We start from the raw sequence: 10968 nt of genomic DNA, 5'->3' as shown, positions 1-10968 counted from the left end.
GTCATAATTTGGAGATGAAATTGAAATACTCAAAAGTTTGAGGATTGATTTAGAATGCAGTCATAGTTTAGGGATGAAATTGAAATATTTAAAAGTTTAGGGACCAATTTAAAATAAAAGTTATACTTTAAGGACATGTGATGCAATTAACTTTTTTAAAAATATTTAACTTAGAGGGGGAAAAGCAATTTTAAAAAGATTGTATAGAGTATAAAATAAAAACAAAATACATATTTTGATTATTTATTTTTAAGCCAAATAATTTATTCATAAACTGAATTTATATTACACAAAAAACAACCATTGAACAACGAGAAAATCGTTGGAAAAAAATCCCAAAGGCAAAGGAATTGAACAAACACTCCACATGGACGTATTCGAATCTCTCCAGCTAAAAGAACACAGATTTACGTGGAGATTTTCGAATTTGAACAAACATTCCACGTGGCTAAAACTTCCAAACATTTGCCTCTTTTTCAAACTTCTTGAACCCGGAATGGCTATCGATCGCCAGTTATACTTTGATCAATGGTCTGCATGAAAATAAAATCTCATTAACAAATCAAATAATCAATCAAGCTATCAATGCTGGTATATAACTCGAGTTTGATTTAAGAAAAAAACTCGAATTTCACTCTATCAAATTAAGTTTGAATTTTGTCGATTACTTAACTAAAAAATAAATAAAATTTAATGTAGTAAGTATGAATATCTCGAATTTTAAAAATAAAAGAATCGAATTTGCAGATGAAATCCTTACAGAAGCCATTGGCAGGTGACGGAGACTGAAGAAGATCATCAACGAGTCAACCTTGTATTGTCTCCATCAAGTACTCTGATATGGTACTGCTTGTTGAAGACAATGCTGGTTTTGTTGCGGAAGACGGCTATCGGATAGAGCAAAATCGCAACTGATAATTTGAGAAAATAAAAAAATGAAGATAAAAGAGAAAAAATTTACGTAGAAAAACCTTAAATAATATAGGGTAAAAACCACGAGTAACAGTAGAAGAATTTCACTATGAGAAAATAGGAATTACAACTTCTCTTGATCTACCAAGGAGAAAATAATGATAATTCTCTCTTAATAAAAAGGAGAAAAAAACTCTAAAGAAACTCTCTAAATTCTCTAGTATTGGGAGAAAGCTAGAATGATTTGGGATGGTTTTGAAGCCAAATGAGCTAGGGTATTTATAGTTGAAGCTTAAAGACTAGTTTGTAAATAGCCTAAATTACAATGACTAAATTTGAGGTTTTACCCATACCTAAAAATCAACAAAAACTGCACCACTTTCGGTGCCTAACAATCCAATGCACTTTCGGTGCATTTGTTTTTCCAACAATCTCTCACTTGAAGATTTGATTGGAACAATCATATCTTCACACCATTCTTTCTACCTTTTACCTTCATTTTGCTTACGTTTCTGACAGGCCACAGGAGGATCGACACCAAGTAAATTTATCAGCATTGTTTGCCTTCGTCATGAAATCTGCTACGTTGTCTGTGGTATGAATCTTTTGCATATCTACCGTCCCTTCTTCCACCTTTTCACGAATGAAATGATATTGAACTCGTATGTGTTTTTTCCTTGAATGAAATGCTGGATTCCTTGCTAAATACAAGGCGCTTTGACTGTCACAAAATAGAGATACATACTTTTGATTGTTCCCAAGCTCCTCCAATAGCATTTTCAACCAAATTGCTTCTTTACTGGCTTGTGTAGCTGCTACATATTCTGCCTCTGTTAACATGCCCATTGATTAGTAAGCTTGATCCTTCGTAACATAATGCAACATTTGAGGTCCCTTTGATGTATCTTAGGATCCTCTTTACTGCATCCCAATGTTGTTTGCCTGGATTCGCCATGTACCGACTAACCACTACCACTGCTTGTGCAATGTCTGGTCTTGTGCATATCATAACGAACATTAAACTTCCCACTGCTGATGCATACGGTACTCGAGACATCTCCATCCTCTCTTCTTCGCTGCTAGGACTCATACTCGAGGATAATTTGAAGTTAATAGGAAGAGGGGTAGAAATTGGCTTACAATCTTGCATGCTGAATCGTGACAAGATCTTCTTCAAGTAATTCTTTTGTGAAAGCCAAATCTTCCTATTACTTCTGTCTCGGTGAATTTGCATCCCTAGAATCTATTAGTTGTCATGCAAAATTATTAGTTGTCATACAACTAATAATAGTTGTATAATGCATAATAATGGTTTATAATGCATTGTAAGTTGGCAACAATAATGGTTCATAGTTGGCACTAATAATGGTTGAAAAGTGACATGGCAAAATCACACATTTAGTCATTGTAATTTAGGGTATTTTCAAGATTAGTCCTTAAGGCTTCTACTATAAATACTGACGCCAGACAGAATAGTGATTATCCTGTAGGCTAGCTCCGACAGACGATTCACAAGAGAAAATTCGCCCAAAAACCAGAGAAAAAAAGTCTCTAGGGTTTAATAAAATATTATAAAATCAATAACCATCCAAAAAGCAGTCCACAAGCCGGACTGTTATAGCAAAAAAATCGTCTTTATTCGAATTTTGCCAAAAATAGAAAAATCCCGAAAATTACACTAAATTGAAATTCGAAATAAAATAAGCAATCTCCCAAAAATCCGGCCTAAATCGGATTTAAATTGACTTCCTAATTAACAATCGAAATATTACCATAAATAGTAAAAAATAACTAAATCTAGTGATTCGGAGGGGAAAACGGCAGAATTTGAGGTTGAAAAAAGGCCACATGGAGCGTAGCTCGATGTGGAGAGCGTGCGCGTCGAAAAGAGCTTTCCGGATTGGGGTCTTATGCGCGATTCTGACACCTGTAGCCAAAGTTATGGCCAAAAGACTGAAACATACTCAAAACGACCCCAATGAGGAACATATCACAATCAATTCCCGCCTTTGCGCTGATCTGCCAACTCATGGTATCTCAGCGCCATCAACGTGCAATCTGACAGCTCAACATCATCTGCCTCGGATCCCCCTGCATCAAATACCCTAGCTCATTTAGCTTCAAAACCATCCCAAAGCATTCTAGTTTTCTTCCAATACTAGAGAGAATTTAGAGAGTTTCTTGAGAGTTGTTTTCTCCTTTTTATCAAGAGAGAATTATCATTGTTTTCTTCTTGGTAGATCGAGAGAAGTTGTAATTCCTATTTTCTCATAGTGAAATTCTTCTACCGTTACCCGTGCTTTTTACCCTATATTATTTAGGGGTTTTCCACGTAAATTTTGTGTCTCTTTTATCTTCATTTTTATTTTCTCAAATTATCAGTTGTGATTTTGCTCTATCCGATAGCCGTCTTCCGTAACAATTGGTATCCGAGCCAGATTTGAGTGTGTAATATCTGCTTATTGTCTTTGTGGTTGCCACCAAAAGGTGGATCCTCCAACAAAAGAAAGTAAGAAGGTATTACCCATTCTTTGAAGGCTCCAGAGAACTATTCATGATAGTGAAATAGTGGGAGCTATCCGTAATAGAAACTATGGCAACGAAATTTGATATTGAAAAATTTAATGGGAGATTTCTCATTGTGGAAATTGAAGATGAAGGCCATCCTGAGGAAAGACGATTGCCTAACAGCTATCAGTGAAAGGCCGGTAGATTTCACATACGATAACAAATGGATCGAAATGGAAGGGAATGCTATGGCAAACTTTCATCTAGCATTAGTAGATTAAGTATTGTCAAGCATCGAGGAGAAGAAGACAGCTAAGGAGATATGTGATCATCTCACCAAATTGTACGAGGCCACATCGTTGCACAATAAAATTTTCCTTAAAAGGAAATATACACTCTTCGGATATCAGAATCTACTTCAGTGACGAAACACTTAAACACACTGAACACTTTATTTTCTCAGCTTACATCCTTAAGCTGTAAAATAGTATAACAAGAACGTGTTGAACTTCTACTTCAAAGTCTACCGGATTCGTATGATCAACTCATCATCAACTTGACAAATAGTAATGTCACCAGTCTAGCATTCGATGACGTTGCAGCTGCTGTTCTACAAGAAGAAAATCGGCACAAGAACAAGGAAGACATACAAGTAAATCTGCAACAAGAAGAAGCGTTGACAACGATGAGAGGGAGATCAACAGAACGTGGCCAAAGCAGCAGTCACAAACATGGTAGATCGAATTCAAGAAGCAAGAAGAATTTAAAGTGACACAACTGTGGAAAGAAGGGTCACTTGAAGAAGGATTATTGGAGTCTAAATAAAAACTCCAATCCACAAGGTAATACTGCAAACACTTTAGATGATGGAGATGCTCTATGCTGTGAAGCGTCAACCACCGTAGAAGGTAGAAAGAGATATGCAAACATATGGCTCATTTATTCGAGAACAACATATCACATGACCTTAAGAAGAGAATGGTTCCATCATTATGAACCTGTCTCAGGAGGATCTGTGTATAGTTGCAATGATCATGCATTAGAGATCATTTGCGTGGGAACCATCAAATTGAAGATGTATGATGGAACAATTAAAGTTGTTCGAGATGTGCGGCACGTGAAAGGACTGAAGAAAAATTTATTATTCTATTGATTGTTGGATAATAATGCAAGTAAGATTGAAACACGAAAAGAAATCATAAAGGTGTTCCGTGGAGCGCTTGTGGTGCTGAAAGGCGAAAAGATAGCTACAAACTTGTACATGCTGAAGGGAGAAACTTTGCTAGAAGCAGAAGCCTCTATTGCCTCATGTAGTTCAGATTCTGAAATGCTATGGCATCAGAAACTTGGACACATGTCAGAACAAGGAATGAAAGTCCTTGTGGAGAAAAAGCTACTTCCAGGCTTAACAAATGTATCACTTCCTTTGTGTGAGCATTGCATAACAAGTAAGCAGCACCGGTTGAAATTCAACACGCCAAATTCTAGAGCCAAAAGTGTTCTAGAATTGGTTCACTCGGATGTATGGCAAGCACCAGTTGCATCCCTAGGCGGAGTAAAATACTTTGTCTCATTTATTGATGACTACTCCATGAGATGTTGGGTGTACCCTATTAAGAAGAAGTCAGATGTGTTTTCCACTTTCAAAAACTTCAAAGCGCGGGTGGAACTTGATTCTGGAAATAAGATCAAGTATTTCAGAACAGATAATGGAGGAGAATACACAAGTGAAGATTTTGATGACTTTTATAGGAAAAAAGGCATCAAAAGACAGTTCACAGTGGCAAACACTCATCAATAAAATAGAGTGGCAGAGTAGATGAACAGAACCTTGTTAGAAAGAACAAGAGCAATGTTGAGGGATGCAGGCCTAGAAAAATCATTTTGGGCAGAAGCAGTCAATACCGCCTGTTATTTGGTGAATCGAGCTCCATCAACTGCAATAGAGCTAAAGACACCAATGGAGATGTGGACTGGTAAACCAACTGATTATTCAAACCTCCATCTATTTGGAAGTATTGTGTATGTGATGTATAACGCCCAAGAAATTTCAAAGTTGGATCCAAAATCCAGGAAATACAAATTCTTGGGGTATGCTAATGGAGTAAAGGGGTATCGCTTGTGGGATCCCATTACCCACAAAGTGATCATTAGCAGGGATGTTATCTTTGTAGAAGATAAGATACAAAGAAAAGAAGACGATGATAGTGATGAAAAGTCAGAGACTACACAGATACATGTGGAAAATGAGTTTGAACAAGGAGATTCTTCTGAAGCAGAATCAACACATGATGAACAATAACCAAAGAGTTCTTAAGTTCCAACAACTCGTCAATCAGATCGTGTGAGAAGACGTCCCAATTGGCACTAAGATTATGTTATAGAAGGTAATATTGCATACTGCCTTTTAATAGAGGACGTTGAGCAATCAACATATCAGGAGGCAATAAACAACTCAGATGCTTCACTATGGATGATGGCGATGCAAGAAGAAATTGAAGCCCTTAATAAAAATAATACATGGGACCTTGTGCCAGTACCACAAGGAATGAAGCCAATTGGTAATAAATGGGTCTTCAAAATCAAGTGAAATGGTGACGATCAAGTTGAGAGGTATCGTGCAAGATAGGTGGTCAAAGGATATGCTCAAAAAGAAAGTATTGATTTCAATGAAATATTTTCTCCAGTGGTTCGACTAACAACAGTTCGAGTAGTTTTGGCAATGTGTGCTACATTGAACTTACATCTAGAGCAGCTATATATTAAAACAGCTTTTCTTCATGGAAATCTTGAAGAAGAGATTTACATGCTCCAGCCTGAAGGTTTTGAAGAAAAAGAAAAGAAGAACTTGGTTTGTAGGTTGAACAAATCTCTGTACGGTCTAAAGCAGACGTCGAGGTGTTGGTATAAGAGATTTGATTCCTTCATTATGTGACTTGGATACAACAGACTTAATGCAGACCCTTGTGCTTATTTCAAGATGTCTGGTGATAACGATTTTGTTATATTGTTGTTGTATATGGATGACATGTTGGTTGCAGGACCCAACAAAGATCATATTAAAGAATTGAAGGCACAACTGGCTAGGGAATTTGAAATGAAGGACTTGGGATCAGCAAACAAGATTCTAGGGATGCAAATTCACCGAGATAGAAGTAATAGGAAAATTTGGCTTTCACAAAAGAATTACTTAAAGAAGATATTATCGCGATTCAACATGCAAGATTGTAAGCCAATTTCTACCCCTCTTCTTATTAACTTCAAATTATCCTCCAGTATGAGTCCTAGCAGTTGAGAAGAGAGGATGAAGATGTCTCGAGTACCGTATGCATCGATAGTGGGAAGTTTAATGTTCGCTATGATATGCACAAGACCAGACATTTCACAAGCAGTGGGAGTGGTTAGTCAGTACATGGTGAATCCAGGCAAATAGCATTGGAATACAGTAAAGAGGATCATGAGATACATCAAAGGGACCTCAAATGTTGTATTATGTTACGAAGGATCAAATTTACTTATCAATGGGTATGTTGATTCTGACTATGCAGAGGATTTGGATAAAAGCAAATCTACTACAGGATATGTGTTTAAAGTTACTGGTGAAGCTGTAAGCTGGGTTTTAAAATTGCAGTCAGTTGTGGTTATATCCACAACAGAAGCAGAATATGTAGCAGCTACACAAGCCAGTAAAGAAGCAATTTGGTTGAAGATGCTATTGGAGGAGCTTGGGCACAATCAAGAGTATGTCTCTCTGTTTTGTGACAGTCAAAGCGCCTTGCATCTAGCAAGGAATCCAATATTTCATTCAAGGACAAATCACATACGAGTTCAATACCATTTCATTCGTGAAAAGGTGTAAGAAAGGAAGGTAGATATGCAGAAGATCCATACCAAAGAGAACATAGCATATTTCATGACGAAGGCGATCAACGCTGATAAATTTACCTGGTGTCGATCCTCTTGTGGCATGCCAGAAACGTAAGCAACATGAAGGTACAAGGTAGAAAGAATGGTGTGAATATATGATTATTCTAATCAAATCTTCAAGTGGGAGATTATTAGTTGTCATGCAAAATTATTAGTTGTCATACAACTAATAATAGTTGTATAATGCATAATAATGGTTCATAATGCATTGTAAGTCGGCAACAATAATGGTTGAAAAGTGACATGGAAAAATATCATATTTAGTCATTGTAATTTAGGGTATTTTCAAGATTAGTCCTTAAAGCTTCTACTATAAATACTCTAGCTCATTTAGCTTCAAAACCATCCCAAAACATTCTAGCTTTTTTCCAATACTAGAGAGAATTTAGAGAGTTTATTGAGAGTTGTTTTCTCCTCTTTATCAAGAGAGAATTATCATTGTTTTCTTCTTGGTAGATCTAGAGAAGTTGTAATTCCTATTTTCTCATAGTGAAATTCTTCTACCGTTGCCCGTGGTTTTTACCCTATATTATTTAGGGGTTTTCCACATAAATTTTGTGTCTCTTTTATCTTCATTTTTAGTTTCTCAAATTATCAGTTGTGATTTTACTCTATCTGATAGTCTTCTTCCGCAACAGAATCTTTTTTGTTGAACCCAGTCCTTCATTTCAAATTCCCTAGCTAGTTGTGCCTTCAATTCTTCAATATGATCTTTGTTGGGTCCTGCAACCAACATGTCATCCACATACAACAACAATATAACAAAATCGTTATCATCAGGCCTCTTGAAATGAGCACAAGGGTCTGCATTAAGTCTGTTGTATCCAAGGCACATAATGAAATAATCAAATCTCTTATACCAATACTTCAGCGCCTGCTTAGACCGTACAGATATTTGTTCAACCTGCAAACCAAGTTCTTCTTTTCTTTTTCTTCAAACCTTCAGGCTGGATCATATAAATCTCTTCTTCAAGATTTTCATGAAGAAAAATTGTTTTAACATCTATCTGCTCTAGATGTAAGTTCAATGTAGCACACATTGCCAAAACTACTTGAATTATTGTTAGTCGAACCAAAGGAGAAAATATTTCATTGAAATCAATACCTTCTTTTTGAGCATATCCTTTGACCACCAGTCTTGCACGATACCTCTCAACTTGATTGTCACCATTTCGCTTGATTTTGAAGACCCATTTGTTACCAATTAGCTTCCTTCCTTGTGGTAGTGGCACAAGGTCCCATGTATTATTTTTATTAAGGGCTTCAATTTCTTCTTGCATCGCCATCATCCATAGTGAAGCATCTGAGCTGTTTATTGCCTCCTGGTATATTGATGGCTCGGTCCTCTATTAAAAGGCAATATGCAATATTACCTTCTATAACATAATATGAGTGCCAATTGGGACATATTCTCACACGATCTGGTTGACGAGTTGTTGGAGCAACTTCAGAACTCTCTTGTTATTGTTCATCATGTACTGGTTCTGCTTCAGAAGAATCTCCTTGTTCAAACTCCTTTTCCACATGTATCTGAGTAGTCTCTGACTTTTCAGGGCTATCATCGTCTTCTTTTCTTTGTAGTTTATCATCTACAAAAATAACATCCCTGCTGATGATCATTTTACGGGCAGTGGGATCCCACAAGCGAAACCCCTTTACACCATCAACATACCCCAAAAATTTGCATTTCCTGGATTTTGGATCCAGCTTTGAAATTTTTTAGGAGTTGTACATCATGTACACAATACTTCCAAATATAAGGAGGTTTGAATAATCAGTTGGTTTACCAGTCTACATCTCCATTGGTGTCTTCAGCTCTATTGCAGTTGATGGAGCTCGATTCACCAAATAACAGGCGTTATTGACTGCTTATGCCCAAAATGATTTTTCTAGGCCTGCATCCCTCAACATTTCTCTTGTTCTTTCTAACAAGGTTTTGTTCATCAACTCTGCCACTCCATTTTGTTGAGGAGTGTTTGCCACTGTGAACTGTCTTTTAATGCATTCTTTCCTGCAAAAGTCATCAAATTCTTCACTTGTGTATTCTCCTTCATTATCTATTTTGAAACACTTGATATTATTTCTAGAATCAAGTTCCACCCGCGTCTTGAAGTTTTTGAAAGTTGAAAACACATCTGACTTCTTCTTAATAGGGTACACCCAACATCTCCTGGAGTAGTCATCAATAAATGAGGCAAAGTATTTTGCTCCGCCTAGGGATGTAATTGGTGCTTGCCATATATCAAAGTGAACCAATTCTAGAACACTTTTGCCTATAGAATTTGACGTATTGAATTTCAACCAGTGCTGCTTACTTGTTATGCAATGCTCACACAAAGTAAGTGATACATTCGTTAAGTCTGGAAGTAGCTTTTGCTCCATAAGGACTTTCATTCCTTGTTCTGACATGTGTCCAAGTTTCTGGTGCCATAGTATTGCAGAATCTGAACTTCATGAGGCAACAGAGGCTTCTGCTTCTAGCAAAGTCTCTCCCTTCAGCATGTACAAGTTTGTTGTTATCTTTTCGTCTTTCAACACCACAAGCGCTCCACGGAACACCTTCATGATTCATTTTTGTGTTTCAATCTTGCTTGCATTATTATCCAACAATCCGTAGGATAATAAATTTTTCTTCAGGCCTTTCACGTGCCGCATATCTCAAACAACTTTAATTGTTCCATCATACATCTTCAATTTGATGGTTCCCACGCCAACAATCTCTAAGGCATGATCATTGCAACTATACACAGATCCTCCTGAGACAGGTTCATAATGATGGAACCATTCTCTTATTGAGGTCATGTGATATGTTGCTCTGGAATCAATGAGTCATATATCTGCATATCTTTTTCTACCTTCCACGGTGGTTGACGCTTCACAACATAGAGCATCTCCATCATCTGAAGTGTTTGTGGTATTGTCTTGTGGATTGGAGTTTTTATTTAGACTCCAACAATCCTTCTTCAAGTGACCCTTCTTTCCACAATTGTAGCACTTTAAATTCTTCTTGCTCATCAACTTCGATCTACCATGTTTGTGACTGCTACTTTGGCCACGTTCTGTTGATTTCCCTCTCATCGTTGTCAATGCTTCTGCTTGTTGCAGATTTACTTTTCTGTCTTCCTTGTTCTTGCGTCGATTTTCTTCTTGTAGAACAAAAACTGCAACGTAATCAAAGACTAGATTGGTGACGTTACTATTTGTCAAGTTGATGATGAGTTGATCATACGAATCAGGTAGACTTTGAAGTAGAAGTTCAACACGTTCTTGTTCTCCTATTGTACATCTTAAGGATGTAAGTTGAGAAAATAACGTGTTTAGTGTGTTTAAGTGCTCCGTCATTGAAGTAGATTCTGGCATCCGAAGAGTGCACAATTTCCTCTTAAGGAAAATTTTATTGTGCAATGATGTGGCCTCGTACAATTTGGTGAGATAATCTCATATCTCCTTAGCTGTCTTTTTCTCCTCGATGCTTGACAATACTTCATATGCTAATACTAGATAAAAGTTTGCCATAGCATTCCCGTCCATTTCGATCCATTTGTTGTCATCTATGAAATCCACCGGCCTTTCACTGATAGCTGTTAGACAACCGTCTTTCCTCAGGATGACCTTCATCTT

This window comes from Hibiscus syriacus, unplaced genomic scaffold (genome assembly GCF_006381635.1).
Source record: "Hibiscus syriacus cultivar Baekdansim isolate YM2019G1 unplaced genomic scaffold, ASM638163v2 tig00117048_pilon, whole genome shotgun sequence".
NCBI classification, from domain to species: domain Eukaryota; kingdom Viridiplantae; phylum Streptophyta; class Magnoliopsida; order Malvales; family Malvaceae; genus Hibiscus; species Hibiscus syriacus.
Note: the sequence above shows the minus strand (reverse complement) of the source record.